Source organism: Typopeltis vanoorti, chromosome 9 (genome assembly GCF_054136105.1).
Source record: "Typopeltis vanoorti isolate ZY-2024b chromosome 9, IOZ_Tvanoo_1.0, whole genome shotgun sequence".
NCBI classification, from domain to species: Eukaryota; Metazoa; Arthropoda; class Arachnida; order Uropygi; family Thelyphonidae; genus Typopeltis; species Typopeltis vanoorti.
Window position 1 is genome coordinate 17,795,629 of NC_143557.1, and position 24,375 is coordinate 17,820,003.

Sequence of the window (24,375 nt, forward strand, 5' to 3'; positions counted from 1 at the left end):
GATTTGCCTGTTCTGAGAGTCGGGAAACCAGAATTTTCTCTTGAAAATTCGGGTTAATAAATAAATACAAGACCGACTAACTCATTCATCGAAAGTGACCAGATAAAGTTCTCCACGTCACTGACGGGAATCGAACCCATAGCTTTCCGACCAAACGGCTTCATCTATACCGACTGAGCTACGGAGGCTTTGCTTTCTTTTAATTTTTCAAAAAGTTGGAAAAAATACTTTTGGTAATGAAAAGGCTTATGCTATTTTTTTATTATTTTTTTGTATTTGAAACCTAGTGGTTTAACGGTAACAATGTAATAATCAACCTCCTTTCAAAGGCTGCCACTTAGATGAGTCTTGTCAGATTATATTTCAGATTTCCCATTGCGCGAAACAAAGCAAAAGTTTATCGACTTTTTTTTCCCCCATTTTTTTTTTAATGAACGAGATTTCTCTGCAGGATCAGCAGCACAAAATTTCTATATTCACTTAAAATTGATGAAGAATCTTTCTAAACATTAAGCCCTCTTAATCCGAGACACATATAAGGAAGGAATTTGATAATATCTATGTAATATATTATTATTATCTGTGGTAAGGAACGACTTCTCTTTCATTGGGTATTGTCGGACTCTGTGCATTCGGGGATCAGATTTATCCCTCCCCCAACCCCTGCTCTCCATTGAAAGCTGTAGAAATTCAATGAAAATGTTCCACAGGGCGTTTGAAACTTATTACAGGAAATCGAAAAATCGTGGTTACGTTACGACAGGAAGCTTCTCATTTTTTTTTATTAACGACGTTTCACGAGAAGAGTATATTATTTTAATAAATAGGTAAGTTATTTCTTTTTTAAATGTCAACCGTAAAGATTCAGAAGTTTCCTCTAATATTAATATTATTTATATTTTGTGAATGCAGTTTTCGGATAATTTCTAATACTGTAGTTTGATTGCTGTTTTAGAATAGATATAGGTGTGCTGACTCTGTGCCAAGTAGAAGAGTGTACTACATGTGCTTTGGTTAATAATTATAACACTGTACTATTTTGCTTTTTTTTTTATTATTATTATTGTCAGAATTCCAAAACTTTTTTTTGTTATTATTTATTATTGTTTCATAGCTTTTATTTGGTATTTGTATTAAATTTTGATCTTGCAATTTTATATCGAGCCTGTTATATTATATTGTAACGACAATCGATATTCTGTATTGACTTTGTATTTATATAATACATGCAAAGAAGTTTAAATAATCAACCTTATAAAAAAAAAAAAAAGAAATCCATGATTTAACTAAGTTTCATTGGCAACATATAACCTCCCCCCCCCCCCCCTTTCCATCTATAACAAATGGACACAGATGATGCAATAACCCATTCCACAATAAATAAATAATAAAGTTTGTCCTCAACGTCATATAGATTGGTTTTCTACTCTCGTAAGTAAAGTTATATCATTAATGAAATTCAAATAAACAATTTGCTGTGTATTCAGGTTTTTGTTTGTAAATATCTGTTTCTGATTTTAAAAAATATGCTTTAGCTTACTATGGTGATATCATTTTGGATTCAACCTTTTTTCAAATATGCAATATATAGTAAGAGGATGAATCCTAGCTTGGTGCTTGTTGGAAGCACAGTGAAGTGGGATGTCGGCATAAATTGCACGAAAAAAAAAAATTTGAAATGGAAGTTATAAAGAATGTGTTTGTACAGATTTGCAACTTATGACAATGGAATAATGGTCTCATCCTAGTAATTACTCCTTGGAATGAGACCTGATGCAGAGAGTCAGGGAAAGTCAGATCATCAAGAGAGGAATTTTGAAAACGTGTACAGAAGTTAAGCTATCATATGCACATGTGATAAAGATATGAATGGCTTTCAGTATGGTTATATGCTGTTAGTTCAGACCTTTTGAGTATGTCTGGGGAAGGAAAAGAGAAAGTTCTACAAGGCTAGGTAGATTGCATATATAATTATAAGAATAGTCTACGTTAGAAATGCCAGGAGTATCAGAAACAAAGTGGTTTAGTTTGTTACTTTATTGAATATGTTGTGGCCTAAATTTGTTGGCATTAGTGAAATTTAGCTAACATATGTGGGAACTGAACTAGGATTGAGTGTGATAACAGAAGAGATACAAGAGGAGAGAAGGTGGAGTAATACTAGTGATATCAGATGACTTAAATCCAGTTCTCGCCTACGTATGAGGGAATAAAAAGGCGTTAGCTGATTTTTTTTTTTTTTTTTTTTTAAATCCAGTTAGGGTAGAAATGGAAGAAAACAATGATGGTAACAATGTCCAATGAGTTTGGGACTATCTGATGTGAAGTGGATGCTAACAGAATGAAATATATGGTGAGGTGTTGCTACAGACTTAGTGGCTCAGTTGTAGGGAATGATGAACTACATTGCCAATTTAGCTTTATGGATATTAGATGAATGATCATTAAGGGTGATTTTAATTATTCAAACTTTGATTGGGTAGAAGCATAATTTCATAAGAATGAAGAGGAATTTATTGAATAGATAGCTTTCTCAAGCACCATGTGAAAGAAGGAACTTGAGGTTAAAGAGTGTTAGATTTGTTCATATCATCAGAAGGGATCTCTATTAAGAATATGACTATTTTCCCAGTAGTTGGTGACAGCAATCATGCCGAACTTTCTTGGGAAATATCTAATTATATTGATATTCCAATTAAAACAGGTTACATGGAGAAATAGATAGCTGGAAATAATGATCATTATGAAATTATGCAATCTTTGGTCCCATGGTATCAGTTTCTGAATGGGAAAAATGTCAGGAACACATGGGAATCTTTGAAAAAGTGCTTAAATGAGGCAGTATCTGAATGTATAAATAGCATGAGAGTGAAATGGATATGTAACTTTCTTAAGCAAGAAATCCACCAGAAGATGATGGTGTGGAAAGAATATCATGAGAATAAGAGTGAGAGGAGTAATGATATATATAAAGCATAGGCAAGAAAAGTAATGAGTATCATGCAGAAAGCTAAATCAGAGTAAGAAAAGAATTGGCTATGCAGGCTAAAAGTAATCCAGAAGAATTTTATCATTATACTGAAATTAAAAGAAAGAATGAATGGGGAAAGAATAACTTTACTGAATGCAGATGGTACTCTAGTGTTTGAAGCTAATGAGATTGTTCGGTTAATGACTGCTCACTTTGCTAAGATATATCAATCAGGTATATGTAATATCATGTACAGTGCTACTACTGCATTGGATGAAAAGTTAGATGTGCGAGAATGAGGTTAAAGAGCTGTTGCAAAACCTGGAAAAAAATTGTCGATAGGGACAGATGGAATATCAGCACATTTGCTGAAGGAATGTTCAGCCAAATTGACTAGGCCTTTCACATGTTTGTATAATTGAATCTCAGCTCAGGAATGATACCATAGGAGTGGAAGGAATGTATGATATTTCCACTGTACAAGGGTGGTGCAAAAACTGATGTGTCTAACTACTGACCTATCAGTATCTCTGGTGTGGTAGTGAAGATTTTAGAGAAGATGGTAAGAACTTGCATACAGAAATGGGTAGACAAACAAGCTATACTCTGCAAGGAGCAGCATGCGTTTACTAAAGGAAGGTCATGTTTTAACAATTTGCTCATATTTTATGACTGTGTTGAATAAAGGGAATGGATACACTATGATAATGTTGGATTTTGTTAAGGCATTTGATAGGATGCCACAGTAGAGGCAGTTGCATAAACTGGAGCATCCACTTATCCTCTTGATTCGGATAAGTGGATGGTTGTCAGACAGTTGTAAAAAAAGTGGTATATGGTGGGTGTGAATCTGCCAGATTGAGGGATGACCATTAAAGTGGGAACAGTATTCCCAAGGTTTGGATTGTAACATATACCATTATATTGTATATGAATACCACCAGAATTTCCTAACATATTATATCATTGTTTAAACATGTTTTTCTCTAATATTCATTTTTTTTTCCATGTATTTCTAAGTTATGTTGTAGAAACTTTTTGTTAATTGACTTTTCAAAAAATAAACTGTGAAAGAAAATCCAAGTGTCACATTATGTTTGCTTATTTAAAAATGTTTTACTACCTATTAATAGCATTTCTTGCTTCCAGAATGTATGATTTTAAACACTTTTGCTCTACACTAATATGATGATATCTGTTGACTTTTAAAATCAAGTTTATGTTTGAATTATTAAGATGTTCACAAAGTGAGAATGCTGATTGCACAATGAATAATAGTGGATCTGTCATGATGCACATTATATTGACAGTAGTAACTCATTCTGGATTTCCATGCTTGTAATATTATTAGGCATTGCAATCTACCCATCCACTGTTGTATTGTTGTCCAACTTGCACACGTCTTCTTGTTCTCTCATTCCACCCTATGACTAACCTTTCTGTATTAGTCTGGTAAAACCGTATCACCAACCTCAATGTCCTTATTATGTGACCTCTCCTTAAAATATTTATCAAGGTCTGCAAATTATTTCCTCAACCTAGTCTAATATCTAACATTTTAGAGTTATGTTATTCCCTTTTTGTGTCTGGTTTTTTTCTCCTCAGTTCTTTTAATGCTGTGGAAACCAAGCATTCAAATTTTGTATAATATAGGCAATGTTATTTTTTTGGGGGGGGGAGATGGTACACAATAGTATTGCATACCAGTACCTTTATTATTAGTGACACGTGATATATGGATGCAGTGTGATTTTAATTTTCAACTTTTTCTGATAGCAAAGAATGTGTACTGGCACCTATTGTTTTACAAAAAGAGTACTGAAAATAGGTATGGTTTCATCAGAACCTTATACAGTGTAGCGACAAGCAGCATTCCTCAGTGTTCTCTTCATAGTAATTATGTGCTGAGAATAGTTATAATCCCCGTCATATGAACTCCTCCCTCTCATTCATCACATTCTTGTTAATTATCATCCCAGATCCTATATTTCATCAGCTTTCTAGGTACCATGAACATAGCATTACACATTACAGTTCAGAGGCAAATTCCTGCGCTTAAAAGTCATGTAGCAAAGCCAACACCACAAATTACATGAGCAATCATCCCATCATCATACGTAGCAGTGGAGTATCCTTAAAACAGCGGGTCATAGATCCATGTTTATTTTTCTATTTACACAGCTGTTACCACCAAAGTTAGTTATACATAGTAACTTTGTTAGCCAGTGGCTGCTGACCTTGCAATATAGATAAAATATTACATATTTCTTCTACCCCTATTTCTCATAACTGTATTTTTTAAGGAAATTACAGTGTAGACAATATATTAACTAAAACAAATTTAATTAATACTTCCAGTATTTCAGCATAGTCAAATTGCCATCAACAGGGAACAAAAAATAAGATACAGGCACTACACTAAGCAATGAAGATGAAACGTTAACTGAAAGTAGGCCTAAAGTTCTAAATGGTGTCTTCTAGTGAGCTAAATTGGACATCCTTAGCTGTTGGGCTGAAGTGCGGAGGATGAGAGCTTCTCAAATTTGGGACAGTTTCATGCAATCAAATTTAATGAGATTACTGTAGTTTCTTAAGGCAGAAGAAGCTCTTATCCTCTGCACTTCAGTCCAACAGCCAAGGATGCCGAATTTAGCCCACCAGGTGAACATTTCTTTAAAAATTACAGTTTTGAATAGCTAACATATAAGCCTTACCACCAGATAAACTGTTCACATTCATTATATCTGGTTTATGTCTGAAAGGGTAGCCAGAATGGTTCATAACTAGTAGTCCTTATCAATGCTCCTAATGATGCTCCACAACTCTCCTGACACAGGAGGGTGTTAGGTACCATGCAGCTGAGCCTACTTTGAAGAGACAACTGTTAACAACTTCCTGGAGGAAACATACGAAGTATACCAAGTTAAGTCTGGTATGCAGACTATGTGATGGACATCGCCTAGGATTAAATGCATGAAAACAGTATTACTGTACAGAAACTTATGAGTGGGAGAGTCCATTTTTGGAGTATACATGAACCATGATACACTTCTTAATCTCAATAAGTATGCCTGTATTAAATTACCAAAAATTTGAGTGGAGACTTGTCTCAAAACACCATCGCCTTCAACCCATTGTCCACAGGCTACCTATGTATCCAATGTGAGAAGGTGTGTGATAGGATATTATTATTATCTAGGACCTCCATAGTCACAAGACTCATCATAGGAATCTCATCTTAGACAATACAAAGTCTATCGTACCACACCTTTAAACTCATTCTCACGACATTTCTCTTTTTGCTACCCTATCAGACAATGCATTCCATTGTCCCATCCTCCATGCAAAAAAAACTACTCCTCATCCTATTTGCCTACTTTGTGAAAGATCTTGATCTATTGTCAACCCTGTAACTAGCTCTCAACAGTTAAAATGTCCCAATCATGTAACCTTATCTTCTTTTGTCTATCATACTCTGCAGACTACATGCCCTCCGTCTGTCCTTGTAACTAATGTTCTACAGTCTTAATATTCTTTTTGTTATCCACCTCTTTTCCCTCTTCAAGGTTAATTTATCCTCTTCAAATTCTTCAGATGTGGTGTGATCAGTGCTTTATACAATGGAATCAATATTCTTCTATTTCTCTTGAAGTGCTACCACATCAGCACTATTACTAATAATCCTTCCCAGCTTCACATCGTCTGCAAACAACCAAACGTCCCTCTGTAATACACTGACAGTGTCATTGATATGAAGGTTAGAGTACAAGTCCCAGTACTCAGTCTTGTGGAATCAAAGTTGTTATCTTCTGCTTCTTCTATACAGCTCTCTCTTCCACAACTCTAGTGTCTGTCAGACAGCCAGTCTACATTCCACTTCACTAACCTATATCTAAACCAACATAACTTAAATATCAGCTTATCATGTGATACCCTGTCATACGTCTTTCCCTCATCACCTGATCTTGTTACTTTATTATTATTACATCACACCTCCAGGGAATCCAAAGACTCATCAAGGGAGGGCATCTACTCTACAACTGTACGTCTCACTGCTCCACCAACCTCCATCGTCTAACACCAATGCCATCTACCGCTGACTACCATCACCAGTACTTTCAGAGACAATCACAAACATCTATGCCCAAGGCAGAATTCGAATCCACAGCCTTTTGGCTGGAGAGCGGATATGCTAACCACTAGGCCAACCAGGCCGGCTTATAAAAGACAAATTACTTAAAAAAAAAGAGCTCCCTTTAACAAATCCATGCTGACCCTCACAGACAATGTTATCTTGCCCAACAATAATGTTAATATGCCCAATGCTGTGCATGATCTTTCACTGATTACTTCACAATCTTAACTTCAGAAGAAATATCAACTGACTATAGTTTGGTACTTCCATTCTACCACCACCATAATGCAATGGCATTATTTTGCCTTGTTTCCACCCCTTTGGCATCTTTCCCCATAGCCAGACTCTCATTGAAAAGCCAAGTCATGGAGCTGTCAGTTCCTTAGCACATTCAAAACATTAACTTAGTATTTGAAACACTCTCTTCTTATGGACTTCTGCACCTTGAACCCTTCCCATTCTAATGATAAAGCACTTTTCCAGGATGAAATATCCAATAAAGTGATCATTAATTAACTTCACAGTGTGTTCTGCATTAGTTACTCCTATTTTTATCTAATGATGTCATTCTTCCATAGTCATTTCTCCTCCTACTGGCTCATAACAAAAGAATTCTTGAGATTTGCCTTGGATTTCAGGGCCCAAGAAAGATTGGTTGGTCTAGCAACTATATCGATAGAGGCAGACATAGCTTATAATTTAAATTTAGAAGAGCTTATAAACAGTTTTATTGTGCGATATCCCTGTAGAGCAAACATTTAATTAATATTATTATGTAATTGCTTTGCATTAATGCTTCTCTTGTAATAAAAACAAAATAGCAATTGGGGATTTTCTTAATTTTTGTCTTATAATCCATCAGGGGTGATATTTGTTTGCCTCAGTGCACGATCTAATATGGCAACGGCCCTGCAAATGTACTATACTATAGGTTTACAAAAAAACCTTTTGTAGGTAAGAGCTACATGAAAAAAAAAAATCACTTAATATCCTATCCTGACCACTTCATACCATATGCTCCCCAAATCATTAGTGCCATTTGTCTTCACATCCATCACTCTGAGAAGACACAGCTTATCACTTATGAGTAATACTTCACCACTGCATTTGCCTTTCCTGTCAGTACATCAACTTCCACCAACTGTGTTTCGCTGATCTCAGTAATGTTTGGAAGGTTGAGTTATGAGTGTCACCAATTCATATCTTTTATTCCTGATGCTCCTGGCATTTGTATAAAGACACTTCTCAATGCATTTACTATTTCTATACCTAATATTACTTCCTCCAAAGTCTATTTGACTTAGTAATATCAGAGTAACATCTCTTTCCAGTCACTAGCAATCATTTTAAAATTTTCAAAGTTAGGACATGGCATTATCATCAGCATCTCTTTATAACTAGCTCATCTTCAAATCATCAACCTACTTGTCATGATGGCCTAGCTGTCTGAGTGGTTAGTGTACCTGCTCTTCAGCAGATTTGCTGCAAGTCTGAATCCCACCAAAGGCATGGATGTTTGTGAATGTCTTTAGGTGAGAGATGAATTTTATCACGCAGTGTAAGATCACTGCCTGAAGGGGCTTTTAAAAGTTCTATGTTTGATTTCTAGAAAAGCATTTCCAAATTATGCTAAAGAATTAAAAATATATATATTTATCCAATTTTACAATTCCGTTTATTTTTTCCCACACGTCATAAGTCTGGGGTGAATAATTCAAACTAAATTCAGATATTTGAATGAACGTTCATTCTAATTCAAACTGAATATAATTGATTTTGGGTATTTCACAATACATGATTAATTCCATTAAGTTTGAGGCCATTGCATCATCACAATTTTTCTTTTGGCAGCTGGTTACTCATTGCCACAATGATATTTATGATACATATTTTTTACATCTGTAGTTCATTTACCTCTGCTTAATTTTGTTTTTTAATATGAATCTTACCAATGAAAGTAAAGCTGCATATGTTAGAACATGTATTAGATAATTCTAGATACCCTGCTGTAGAACCAAACATGGATTTTTCAAGCCACTTGAGACTTCCAGTAAGCAGTTGATCTCCCACTGGATACTGAAATTTAGGTGCCATCCAAGTTCACAAACATCCATGCACACAGTGTAATTCCAACCTATTGAATTACGGGTGGGATAGCCTTTTTTCCTCTCCGGCTAACAGCTGGAGAGGAGAAAGGCTACCCCATCAGCACAGTTTGTTCGGAAGGTTATATATACAGTATATACAATGGACTTTGTTTGATTCTGCTTATCCTGCTTTGCTAATCAATTACCATATTCTAATTTTTTTTCCATACTATGCTTGTAACTTTAAAAACTTTTACTTCATGCATTTTATGCAACTGTTTGCTACCTTCCTTTTTTTTTTTTTTACCTATCTCTTGTGTATTTTTTGCTTAATGTCTATTTTCATTCATTCTTATTTATCCTTCAGAACTTCAGCTTTACAATCATTCATCATCAAATATAATGAGCTCTGTAATAAACCTGTAGGGACTAAAGGAACAGTTTTTTAAAGTGGAACATTATATGTTCACTGGACATCCACAGATGCCATATGGTCACTCTGATGCTCGGTGATGTGCCACATCACGCCTCACCATGTAGTCCTGTTGTAATCCTTTCTGGAGTTACAACTCTCTGAAGATCAGTCACTCCACACACACACACGCCATCCATCCATGTCATTGACGGTCTAACCCTTCCTCTTTTTCCAGGAACTTTACCTTCTATTACTGTTCTGAGAAGTTCTCCTTCCATCTTTTCAGTGTGTCCAAAATATTTTAACTTTCTTCTGTCAATATCCTTAAGGAGCCTTAAAGTTCTACTAATCTTTTCTAACACCCATTCATTTGTATGCCTTTCATTATATGATATCTGTAACACCACATCTCAAAGGCAGATATTCTTTTCTTATCTGACTTTGAGATGTGGTGTTACAGAAGGCTGACTTCCTTAATTCTTTCTCCATTAAGGTACACTTGTTTCTCAAGAGCTTCCCTGTTTGTATTTCCTTTGAGAACCATAATCTTTGTCTTGCTAGGATTCAGTTGAAGTTCTCTGTTATTACTGATCTTGTTTACTTTATCAAGAATTTGTCCTAGTTCTTCCTTGTCATTACAGAGGAGTATGGTATCATCAGCGTAACTCAGATTACTGATCAGTCTACCACCTATCCTAATTCCTATCTTGAGCTCATCCAATGCTTCACGCATGATGTCCTCTGCATATATACCCTCCCACGATGAGTCTTTTGACTCCATGGAGGCCTTAATAATAATAATATTAAACTAATGAGGAGAACGTTAACATCCTTGTCTAACTCCTTTTCCAACCTGAAACCAATCAGTCAATCTAACACCTGTTCTTACTGTGGCTTCTTGCTCCCTGTACAAATTGGAAATTGGCTATCAACCTGATACTAGTAGCAAGGCTTATACGTTGGTCATATATAACTGGTAATTCGTTTACGGAATTAACAACGCATATAAAGTATATTAATTAAAGGTAACTTTAATAAATAACTTCTATATTTCACAACGTCACGTTGCCATTCTTCAGGAACATAAAGATATGGTATGTGCACGCAGGCACTAACAAAAGCAAATGAGGAAGAAAGCAAGAAACTAATATTGTTCCTAAAGTCCTAATGGTGCCCTCTGTTGGGCTAATTTGGTTGACTTGGCAGTTGAGCTGAAGTTCTCAAAATGTAAGTCTCCCAAATTTGGGGTAGTTTCATGCACCCAAATTTGTTGAGGTTAGGAATGTTTTTTAGAGCTGCTGAAGATTCCTTGAATAATCTTTCGTATTTAACCTTGCTGTGGTGTATTATTTTTGTTTTCTTTCAACGAATTCTATGGTGGGTATCTAAGGCATGGTCTGCCAGCCCAGAGCGGCTGTACTGGTGAAACCGGATGTAGTCTTTGTGTTCTGAAATCCTGATATTTGTTGTTCTGCCTGTTTGGCCAAAGTAGGACAATTTGCAGCTGCAAGGGACCTGGTATACACCAGGTAGGTCTAGGGGAAGTGGTTGGTCTTTGGTAGAGCGGATAAGGGATGCCAACTTTTTATATGGTCTGTAACAAGAAGTAAGGTCATATTTTCTGAGGATGTTGGTTATTTTCTCAGAGGTGCCCTGGATGTAGGGGATGGTGATAGATTTGGTGTAATCTTTATTGTGGAGGGGGGGTTGTGGTTTACTGGTTTGAGTATTTTTTGGATTTTTTTGGGGTTATAGCCATTGGCTAAGAAAGTGTTGTGGATGTGGTTTAGTCTTTGGCCAATTTCTTTATGGAGACCTTTGAAGAGAAAGCCTTAAACTCCGCCCCACAAAAACCCACTATTTGGCTTCGTTACGTGGATGATGTGTTCGCTATTTGGCCACATGGCTCAGACTCACTCCACTCCTTCCTAACACACTTAAACAACCAACACCCCAGAGTCCAGTTCACCTTAGAAAAAGAGGAAAACAACATCCTCCCCTTCCTAGACACTTTAATCAACCGCCAGCTTGATGGATCTTTGGTTTTCTCTGTTTACAGAAAACCCACCCATACTGGCAGATACATTCACCAGCAATCCCCCCCCCCTCACAACTTATATGGGTTTATAAAAACACTATATAACAGGGCAAAATTAATCTGCTCAGATGACAAGGCCCTAACTACTGAACTAAACCACATCCACAACACTTTCTTAGCCAATGGCTATAACCCCCCAAAAATCCAAAAAATACTCAAACCAGTAAACCACAACCCTCCCTCCACAATAAAGATTACACCAAATCTATCACCATCCCCTACATCCAAGGCACCTCTGAGAAAATAACCAATATCCTCAGAAAATATGACCTTACTTCTTGTTACAGACCATATAAAAAGTTGGCATCCCTTATCTGCTCTACCAAAGACCAACCACTCCCCCTAGACCTACCTGGTGTATACCAGGTCCCTTGCAGCTGCAAATTGTCTTACTTTGGCCAAACAGGCAGAACAACAAATATCAGGATTTTAGAACACAAAGACTACATCCGGTTTCACCAGTACAGCCGCTCTGGGCTGGCAGACCATGCCTTAGATACCCACCATAGAATTCGTTGGAAGAAAACAAAAATAATACACCACAGCAAGTTTAAATACGAAAGATTATTCAAGGAATCTTCAGCAGCTCTAAAAAACGTTCCTAACCTCAACAAATTTGGGTGCATGAAACTACCCCAAATTTGGGAGACTTACATTTTGAGAACTTCAGCCCAACTGCCAAGTCAACCAAATTAGCCCACCAGAGGGCACCATTAGGACTTTAGGAACAATATTAGTTTCTTGCTTTCTTCCTCATTTGCTTTGGTTAGTGCCTGCATGCACATACCATATCTTTATGTTCCTGAAGATGGCAACGTGACGTTGCCGAAATATAGAACTTATTTATTAAAGTTACCTTTAATTAATATACTTTATATGCGTTGTTAATTCCGTAAACTAATTACCAGTTATATCAACCTGATAGTATGTTCTTTTCGTTACTTTCCACAGTTTCACATGCTGAACACAGCCAATAGCTTTAGAGTAGTCTAAGACATTACCAGAGGGAATCTGAATTCTTTATATTTTTCTATGATCTGTCTAAGGCGTTACAGACTCTGATCTCTGGTGCCCTTACCTTTCCTAAAACCTGCTTGTTCCTTGGGTATCTCTGCCTCAACTTTAGCCTCAATCCTATTTAACATGATCTTCAATAAAATTTTGCTTGATGAGATATTAAACTAATAGTTCTATAGTTCTTGCACTTTCATATCTTCCTTCTTATGTAGTGGTATGAAAACAGACTTCCAGTCTCTAGGATATGGGAGACAAGATCATGGCCTCTAGGTCATGATCCTGTCTTCCATATCCTTGTAACCAATCTATGAAACCCTCTTATACCTCCATCTCCAGTTGCCTTGATTAACTCTGCTGATATTCCATCTGCACCTGGGGCATTATTGCTGTTAAGCTACTTAACTGCTCTTTCAACTTCATGCCTAAGTGGAAGAGGTTCCCAATTGGAATTTTCCTGATGAGAGGGCTCTTCCACATTTTTTTATCAACTCTATTGTACAGTTTCCTCACAGTATTCTTTCCATCTGTTTTTTTTTTTTAATTTCCAATTCTTCTGTTAGTAATGCTCCATTCCTGTCTTTGATGACATTCAGTTTGGACTTAAACTTGTGCTTTAGGTCACGAACTAAATGAAATATCCTTTTATAATTGTTCCTCCTCCTCTGGAATTCTATCTCTTCACATTTATTAGTATAGAACTTTTCCTTGTCTTGCTTGATGGTTCTTCTAACTTCTTTATGTAATCTCTTATATTCTTCAGTCCTGTGTCTTTGTTTTCCCAACTGCCTTCTTTTGATTAGTTCCAATGTTGAATCTAATATCCATGGGTTTCTTGGTTTTCTTAGTGGGTTCTTCTTGGTTGAGAATTTTCAGTAGCTTGTCCCAGTATAACAACATTTACAAACTGAGAGTTGATGGTATGTCCTTAACTGCCAGCCTGTTTGGCCAGATTCTGCTCTTCAATATAATCCACATATTTATAATGCTGTGTATTGAATTATCTATGGCATAGATGTGTGTGAATGTCTTAGGTGGCTGGTTATTTTTATTGTCTAGTGCAAGAACACCACTTTGCATGTTGAATTGTGTAATAATTTTTTAATATGTCCCATCTATGAAAGGTATAGTACATTAAAACCATGGGCAGGATTAAAGATTAAGAATTTTTTTCTATTGATATGCATATATATTTCTGAATTTTTTTAGTTCACTTTTAACTTGGTCCAGGAACCTTCCTTTAAAGAGCAAACATACAACTTTTTGAAGCCACTTTAGGCGTCAGGGCAGTGGTTTAACCTGCCTGGACATATATATATGTCCAGCAAAACCTGGATACAATGCGTACTATCTGTTGAAAGAACATGGATATGAAGTACAATTAGGTCGTCATATCCATTATAGGGTTCGATAATCCTTCACTCCGAGGAGAACACGTATCCAGATTAGCTCATATTCATAGTTGCATTCAGTTAACTATAACTAGAAATACAGTTCCTTGCCAACTGGAATTTTAGTTATATTAGATCAATTATCTACAAATCATTTATATTTTTTTCTATAATTTTAATACCAGTGCAAAATAAGTGATCCTTCCATTCTTTCTTCACTTAAATATTTTATCACTTTGGGAAACCAATGTCTTAATCAATTTCTTGTTCTTATTGTGTTTACTATCTTAGTCCAGAATGCATTTTATTCTGGATTTTATGCATTTATGCATAAAATTAAATAAATGAAATAAAAATTAAAATTTATACATTTTAATCAAGAACTTGATTCACGATTACACACCACGGTGCTTGACGGCACAAAGGAAGACTTGCTTTCAAATCTAGTCGGCGACTAGAGGAAATTTTTCGAAGCCTTTTTCGACTGGTTCCTGAGTTAGTCAATCTCTGGCATGGGCAAGCGTTTTTTTTTTGTCCCGTAAACTCAAGAAAATCAACCATAGAACTCGCACTATTTCAGATATTAAATATATTGTGTTAGGGACCATGAGATGGCTGCACTTGTTGAGCCGTGTCATCACTGTGTGCCACTTAATTAGTGATAGCCTTGGGTCAGCTATCTCTGATTGGCTACCTGTAAAGATTGAACTGTCCACTCAGTGTTCAAAAGTTAGATAGCGCTAAAACGGCCCTATATGGGAATAAAAAGGCGTTAGCTGTTTTTTTTTTTTTAACAAGTATTTATAAATTCAAATCTTAAAAAAAAAAAAAAAAGCAGCCCATATAAGTACCAAATTAAGTGTTCCATATTTTAACTGTGTGGAAGTTAGAACACCCTTACTGCATATTTCCACATGAGGATGAAGGATGGCAGGCTCGGGGTTCCATCACTTAGATGGCTGATCCCATGCCTGCAGTTCTCCAGAATTGCGAAGTTAGAACTGTCTTCTTCCCCTATCTGCAGAGAGGTTTTCTATAGCTCATTAATACAAGAAGACTAGCTGGGCTAAAGGCTGGACCCATTATCAAGGTACCTTAATTGAGTCATATAAGATAGATAAAATACTAAATGCTACCCCCCCCACCACCAACACTATCTACCACAGAAGACTACAACAAAACTTTTACCATCCCATATATTAAAGGCACATCTGAAAAGATATATAGGGTGCTTAACAAACACCATATTTAAACCTTTTGTGAAATTGGCAACTCTCATCCGTTCACCTAAGGATAGATTCACTCCTTTATCGCATCCAGGAGTCTATGAAGTGCCCTGTTCATATCATCGAGCTTACTATGGACAGACAGGAAGAACTGTGGACAACCACCTCAGTGGACACAAAAAATATATCTGGCAAGTTGGGTCTGGCAGGCCATGCTTTGGATACCCCTGCACACAGGATCAATTGAAAAAAAAACTACTGCACAGAAGCTTCTAGAAGTCAGAGAGGTTGTTCCTGGAATCAACAGAAGCCTTAAAACATACTCCAAACTTCAAGTATGGCTGTATAAATCTACCAAAGATTTGAGAGACAGTCATCCTAAGACCAAATTAATATTTTTTTTTTCAAAACTTTGGACTACTATTTTTCAAAACTTTCAAAGACTACTAATTGGACTAATATTTTTCAAAACTTCGGACTACTGTTTTTTTTTTATTTTATTTTTTTTAACTTAGATGGCGCCTAATTAGGATTTTAGTTTTGTGTTGCACGCTGCAATTACTTATACTAGTCCCACTGTTACAACGGATTGTGGTTGTCTCGCTGTTGTAACAAACTTTGTTTGTGTGTGCTCTGAAGATGCTGGATATAATACCAGCGAAATATTAGCTTTTAAGTTAATAAATAGTTATTTTCTTATCAATCTGTGTTCGCATGAACAGTGGCGCACTCAGGATTTAATCTTGGAGGGGGCTGAGTACTCATAACTTAATCTTGGGGATAGGGTGGGGGGAAGAGATGAGCAGACGATTTGAGAATACATACTACGCGTTCCATACGACCTATGACTAAGCATCTGCAGTGATCGCCAATACATGATACCCGTGATCTCTGGCCCGGCACGGGCAAACAAAGTATTTCCCGAGCACTACTTCGTTTGCTTTGCGTTCACAACGGCCGTGATTCCCGAGAGCCAGAGGGTATTCCCACCTTATGCGACCGCTAATTCAAAGTGCAGTAGTATAGAAATAGAAGACACGACACAACAGAAATAAAAATAATAATAATAATAAATTTCATTAGGAAAAGATTTTTGGAAAATTTTCTAGTCTTTTTTTTTTCCCTTTTTCTTTTGGGGGGGGGAGCCAGGGCCCCTTGACCCCCTCCCTGGGTGCGCCAATGCACATGTTAAAAATACAATTCAACATTCTTTATTTTTTTATTCACAATCATAATTTGAAGAATACTTCACAGTTTGCATGAAGCTTCCTACTTTTACAATTCTGCTTTATAGAGAATTATACATAAATCTTGAATCATATGATGCTATGTATAATCTTAATAACATAATCTGCAGTTCTTTGTGCTTCAACTTTCTTGGTTCTTTGTGCTTAAACTTTCTTGATTTCCCAGAATCACTTATTTCAAAATTAAATAAATGATTATGAACTAAATTATGTACATGTTTTCTGCTAATTTAGATATTATATAGCAATTCTGAAGAACAGATTCTTTCACTATAGTTCATTATTCAAAATATGTGTTGTCAAAAGTGAAATTTCATTTCCAAATTTTTCATAATAGAAATAAAATTGTATTTCATCTTTGATTGTTAAACTCTCCACCCCACCCCACCACTATCACACACATTTTTTGAAATGTCCTATTATAAGAGCATTTTTAGTAAATAAGAATGCAGTCTGCTAATAGTGAAACTGTGTTTTAAATTTTCATAGCAGTGTGCCACAGATGATAATTTTTCAAAGTTGTGCTGATAATACTTTTTACTCCAAAATAGCAAAGTAAAAACATAATGTTATGGCATATTCATAGAAAAAAATAAGATTCTCTATAAAGAGAAGTGCAGAAAATTATATCATGATTACATCATGCTATGTAGCTTCTGTTTTTTTTAATGACAGAAAATAATATCACCTTCATGTCTAACTTTCATGACATAGAGATGACTGTTTAAGTATGGACAATAACAGGTAATCTATTTGTAAAAATTTAGCTCATTGCTGTTTCCTAAAGAACTGAATGCTGTGAATCAGAAAGAAAGGTAGTGGTTGTAATAACAAAATTGCAATGAAATAGTATTGATATAGATAAGTGAATAATAATTTCATTTCATTTCATTTTTCCACAGGTAAAATGAAGTTATAGATTTCAGATACTCAAATGAAAAATCAATATTACTCAAATGAAAAGTAAGAAATACAAAATTAGAAGAAAGCAAATATTTATAATTCAGTTATTGTGAGCAGTCATGGTAGTGAGGAGATGGGAGTTGTGATTGGAATACCACAAAACAAACAAAATTTAAATTATTATCTTAGATAATTTCTAATTATCTAAGATATTATTATTATTAATTAGAAAAAATACTAAATATAAATTTGCGATATTTTAAAAAATAGCCTCAAAATAAGAATGTAATGCAATTCAATATAATTTCTTGTTCATAAAAGCAGAAAGAGTTGTTCACAAATAATAGTGTAACTAAATTTGTAGGCATAACAATATAACATTTCCATAAGATCAAAGGTCATAAGTTTGGTCATAAGTCAAAGACCAAAAGTTGCAAATACAACTGAGAGGATAATTGTGATGTTGAAGCAAACCTTGATATGCAAGGATAAGAAAGTCATTTTGCCTCTTTATAAGGCCTTGATAAGACCACACCTGGATTATTGTGCACAAATTTAGTCTTTGGATTCCAAGGGGATAAAGAAGCTGTGGAAAGGATGCAAAGAAGAGTTATTATTATTGAATAAGAATTCAGCAATAGGAACTGATGGGATGTCAGCACGTGCTAAAAGAGTGCTCAGCTGAACTGGCTATTCCTTTTACCAGGATATATAATTTGAGTCTCAGAATAGGGAAGATTCTGCAGGAATGGAAAGAACGTATAGTAATCCCATTGCACAAGTGTGGTGCAAACACCGATGTATCCAGCTATTGACCAGTCAGTAGCTCAGGAGTGGTGGTGGTGAAGATTTTTGAAAATTTGGTTAGGGTTTTGCATTCAGGAATGGGTTTACTAAGGGAAGGTCATGCTTTAGCAACTTGCTCACATTCTATAATAATGCTACCATTGAACTAAACAAGGGGAAGAGATACTTTTGAGTTTTGCTAAGGCTTTTGACAGAATACAGCATAGAAGACTTTGAATAAATTGGAGAATATGGGTTTTGATTATAAATATTACCCCCTTGACTGGGCAGTTGACTTTTTCTCTATTCGAGGCCTTTCTATTAAGGTAGAGAAGTCCTACTGTTTAGCTCTTGTCCCTTCTGGTCGTGACAAGAAGCTTAAGGTTGAGACTATAGAGTTTTCCCTGCATGGGAGGCTGTTGCATGCTTTGACCATCCTGGAAGAGTGGAGATACCTCGGTATCATGTTCACCCCAAAGGGAAGGTCTTCTGTCCCTTCTATCCTAGAAGCTGGGATCACTTCTTTGAAGAAAGCTCCTCTCAAGCCCCAGCAAAGACTTTCTCCTTTCCCACTATCTTCTACCTTGCTTTTACCACAAGTTGGTGCTTGGTAGGACATATATTGGTACTGTCCTGAATAGACGGCTATCTGTTCAGCCGTGAGATCATGGCTCTGACTGCCTCCTGACACCCCTACTGCATATTTCCATGCGAGGGTGAAGGACGGCGAGCTCAGGGTTCCATCGCTTAGATGGCTGATCCCATGCCTGTGGCTCCAGAATCGTGAAGTTAGAACTATCTTCTTCCCCTATCTGCAGAGAGGCTTTCTATAGCCCATTAATACAAGAAGACTTTAGCCAGGCTAAAGGCTAGTCCCATTATCAAGGTACCTTAATTGAGTCAGCACCTGCAGAACACAAGAGATGGACATCTCTGCTGCACTGTTCTGTAGATGGTGCTCCTTTAAAAGAGTCATATCTGGTGCCTCCCCAGCATGATTGGATAAGGGAGGGCACCAGAATCCTCCCTGGGTTTGAGTATATTGACCTTATCAGGACGAGGCTCGATGCCCTGCCCACTTGAGCCCGCACAGCTTGATGGGGTAGTGATGACTCAAACTGTAGGGCTGGCTGCCACTACAGTGAGACATTGTCTCATGTATCCAAGTGTTGCTTCTGCATCCATGGGGTCCGCGTGCAGAAGATTATGAAGATATTGAGAATTTGTAGATTGCATACACTACAAACAGGAGAAAGAGGGGTGATAGGATTGAAATGTACAAACTTCTGAAAGGATCATATAGGATTTCATGTTGTGGAGGGTTGAGAAAGTACAAGAAGGGATCCTTGAAAGCTGAGAATGAATGTTGCTAAGAAGGGGTAGGGGGAGGACTAGCTTTTTCTCTCATAGGGTAGTGCATGATTGGAATGGATTGCCATTGGATGTTGTGTGTGCAAGCAGCATGTATGAATTCAAGAATAAGTATGATAGCTGGTGTGTGTAGTATGTGGCCTTCCTCGATGAGTCCCTGACTCCCTAGAGGTCTCTCTAATAATAATATTATTATTATTTACGGCATCTCGATGGAGTTCAGAGACTCATCGTGGAAGACCCATATCAACCATCATACACATCAATCAACCAAATCATACCTTTCTTTTAATCCATTCACCATCAGGGAACTTGCAACCAATTCTGGCAATCCATTCCGCTCACTCACCACTCTCTACAAAAAAAATCTGGTCTGCATACTCCTACTAACCACATTCTTACACAACTTCCACAGATGGTCATTAATTTTCTGACTATTTGTCATATATTGAAAATTTTCAGCATCAATTTTATATAATCCCTTTAATATCTTAAGTTTCTATCCTGTGCCCTCCTTTCTACCTATCAACTAAACTTCGTAACCCACAAACCTTCAACCTATTCTCATAGGGGGTATTCCAAAGACCTGTCACCATCTTGGTCATTTGCGTTTGAATCTTATTGACTACCTCCTGAACCCCAAGAAACCCAGGTGACCAAATCTGTGCACAGTAATCAAGATGTGGCCTAATCATAGTCTTATAAAGAGGGATAATAACTTCCTTATCTTTACTTGTTAGCACGTTTTTGGATTACTTGGATGTTGAAAAACATCCAAGTAATTCTATTTTACCAACTCTTGCAATATGCCCTCTGAACTTTAACTCTTTGTCCACCATTATCCCCAAGTCCCTAACCTCATCAATTTCCTGCAAACAAATACCATCAGTGTGATACACCACATGCAACCTTTTCAACTTAAAGTGCATAACCTTACCTTTTGCAACATTAAATTGATAATCATTAACATTTGCCCACAATACCAATTTATTTAAATCATCCTGCATGATATCTACATCACCTTTATCAACTATTGCTCTCCCCAGTTTTGCATCATCAGCAAACAGCCAAATATCCCCTCTTAAATCTTTTCCTATGTCATTGATATACAAATTAAAGAGTAGTGGCCCTAGTACCAAACCCTGAGGTAATCCATTAGTCACCATCATTCTCCTAAATTCCACTCCACCATATACTATTCTCCATTGTCTGTCCATGAGACATACTACTAGCTTCATATCCATTCCCATTCTCTCCAGTTTTTGTTATTGTTTTTTATGTGGTATTCTGTCAAATGCCTTGGCAAAGTCAAGTAATATCATGGTGTAGCCATTACCTTTATCCAATTCTACTGTCACTTTATTATAAAATGTGAATAAGTTACTAAAACAGGACCTACCTTTTACAAAGCCATGCTATTCACTATAGAGTATCACATCCCTATCTACCTACTGTTGTATTTTACCTTTCACCTACTTTCCTAATACTTTAACAATCTCGTGATATATTAATTGGCCTGTAGTTTGCTACCTCTTTCTTGGAGCCAAGACTACAGGTTATAAAGATTATATCTGGATTATGGGATTTAGATTGAGGACAGATTGCAAGTATATGGATTACAGACTCTTGTTAACAGGAGAAGGTAATATGATCGAGGTCTCTAAACTTTTGAATGAGTGTTATAGTATATTGTCTGATGAAAATTTTTCATTATTTGGAAGGTGGGGAGAGAACATGGGGAGGGCATCTATGGAAGTTAAGTTTGCTCGCAGTCGAGAAAGGGATAAGAGCAAGGTTTCTCTCTCACAGAGCAGTGAGTGAGTGGAATAGTTTGCCTCTAGAGGTAGTGAGTGCATCTAGTGTGAATGAATTTAAAGGAAGGTATGACAGCTGGTTTGAGTGATTTATAGCCTCTCTTGATGAGTTCTTGACTCCCTGGGGGTCTCAGATAATAATAAATTGGAATAGTGCAAGAAAAAAAAAGTAATGTTTAGACCATATTTATTTCAATAAATATTGCTTTTTTTTTTATGTTGGGCCCATACATGAGAGGTTGGTTGGGCAACCTATATTACGCTAGTACTGTGTATGGAAGAGAATTGGGAAACATGGCACTCATTCACGTTCGATTTAAAGTCTTGTTCATTGTAGTCCTTGAGGAAACGCATAGGAGGGATGGCTCTTCAAGAATACAGCAGCAGTAGAGATGAAGGGGGGAAGAGAAACTTGTTCTGTAAGTATGGAGTTTGACTTTGAAGGGATGTTGAGTAGTAGATGCATGTGTTTGATAGATAGTATGTTTTTTTTTTTCAGAATATTTTAAAATAATTGTTTTACGCAAGCTTTTGAAATTTTGACATTTTTAGTAGCACATCTTTCAAAGTGAATTATCTTGAAAACAACCAAAATGTTTACTTGGAATTTTTAAATAGAGGAAATTCCAGGTAACACAGTTTACTCTTTTAAGCTAAGAGCTCATAAAGGTTGTAACTTCGCTACAGTTAACTTAATGTCATTCTTATAATTATTTCAGATGTTCAGTTGGAAAATAGAGAAAATAATCATGTGCACTTTCTTTTCAAAAAAACAAAGAAAGAAAGAACATTGTAAATTTCCTCAATGAAAAAGAAAATACTCTGTATTTTTCTTCATTTTATTATTGTTATTATCTAGTATTTTCTTGTAGTACAATGAAATCACAGCACATTCGAAAAATACATTTATTGCTAGTTTAGATGAGCAGTTTTGAAGTAGCTCTACTTTTACTACTATTTTATGCTAGAATGTATGAGCATGTTTCTGAAGTGATTTACTTTGAAAAATTATCTTGTGAACAGTTTTGAAAATAAATTATCTAAAATATCTGCAGGTTAAATAGGTGGGTAACCCCCTCCCCTTCAAAAAAAAAAAAAAGTTGAAAATTTATGTAACAAATATGAACCTTTTTTAAAAAATTAAAATTTTTTTTTCCAAGGTAATTGTATCAAATAATTTATAATTTTTTAATAATAAAAGAGAAAATGTCTTTATTATAAATTAGGAAATTGTTTTGATATAAGTACTATATTAGTCTGTAAAAGAAATATCAATATTTCTGTTTAGGAAGTCTGCTAATCAACAACTGAAAACAAAACCATACTTTGCTGATGTATTGTACACTACTGCTTGAGGCTTTCTAGTGTGACTTCTGGGAAAGTGTTCTTTCTTTTTTCTATCAATAGTGGTGAGAGTAATATCAGCTTTTAGCCTTTTCCTCCAGCTGAAAGGATTATTATATAGAGCTTATTTCAGAAAAGACAACCTGCAATAGTAAAAGTAGTAATATTTGGAAATTTTTTTGAGAAAAAAAGAAAACTAACACCACTTAACTTTTTTTTTTTTTTTTACTCTATACATGTAAATAGCATACTATTTCTAAGACTTGAATAATTTCAGCAAACAGCTGATTATATATTGCAAAGAAATAGTCTGGAATTAGAATTACAGTATCTGCTCCTACAGATACAACAATGTTATTTCCTTATTTCTTTTGTCAAAATGGTAAAATGAAGTAATAGATTTTGAATTCTTTGAAAACTTTCAAACCAGTAGGAAATTAGAGTAGTTATTTATAATTCAGTTCCAGGAGCAGAGAATGGGTGAGTGGGTGGGATATGCAATTAGAAATCTTAAAATTAGGATAAATTTCGAATCAGTCTATATAGAATATCATATATTTTCACTCTGTCTGTAGTGGTTAAACACTGGATATTACAGGAATGTACATCCAACAGGGAAAAAAAATCATCTGTTGCAATTTCTGGAAAAAAAGGCAATGGAGCACCTGCTGAAATATCATTCAATATAAATTTTTGATATTAAAAATCAGAAAGCAGGTAATGCACTTCAGCATCATTTGTTGTTCATAAAAACAAACTTGTTTCTAAAGCTTTCTTTTAAGGTTACATGGTGGTCAGCATTCATAGTTAAGAAATTATGGAGACAATACACTTGTTAAAATAATTACTTAATATTAGGAAAGTAACTTGCGTTTCTAAAGCTGAAGCGTGACAATCCATAACAAAGGTTGGTCGTTTGGTAGAGCCTCTGCTACCAATGGCTCAGCAAAAAGTTAGCAAGTTTGAGCACGGTCAGTAGTTGGAAGGGGTTCAATCTTTCGATGCTGTTGGCACACTCTCCCTCGATGAGTCTTTGGACTCCCTGGTGGTGTCACATAATAATAATAATGGTATTTTACAAGGAAAGAAAACAAAAGTTCATATTTATTTCAGCAAATGTTACTTGAAAAAAAAAAATTTATAAATATTTAACATAATGATTTTCAATGCAAATAAAAAATGAAAGTACATAATTTTCTTGTTCCATTGTACTGATTTGAACAATAAAAGACAGCAAATTTACTACTAAATCTATTCATTGCAAAGGCTGATCTCCGTTTATTTCAGAATTGATTATTTATTTATTTTTGCACATATGAAATTCGTTTTTATTTTTGGGAAGAGACAGTAAATTGCAACAAGTTTAAATATAAAAGGACAGTGAGGTTATTCCAAGTACCAAGTAACACAGTAGACTTCAAATCAAGTGACATTAAAAAAGGTCACCTCATTACAGTTAATCTGTTAATGGCTCTGCAATCACTGCTAAGGGATTAATGGCAGAGGAGGGTAATTACATAATGAAAGGTAGAATGCCAATGCTTTGATCCATGAAAAATGCTAAGGTGGTTTG

General features: G+C 35.7%; 1 protein-coding gene across 1 annotated transcript in view; it reads left to right on the plus strand.

Moving 5' to 3' along the window:
• The first annotated feature begins 1,004 nt into the window (after positions 1–1,004).
• Positions 1,005–24,375, plus strand: part of LOC150102905 (phospholipid phosphatase 5) — a 216,669-nt gene continuing 193,298 nt past the window's right edge. Inside the window, exon 1 of the mRNA XM_090398045.1 lies at positions 1,005–1,031. The gene's annotated coding sequence lies outside the window, so the exon portion shown is untranslated. The remainder of the gene's footprint in view (positions 1,032–24,375) is intronic.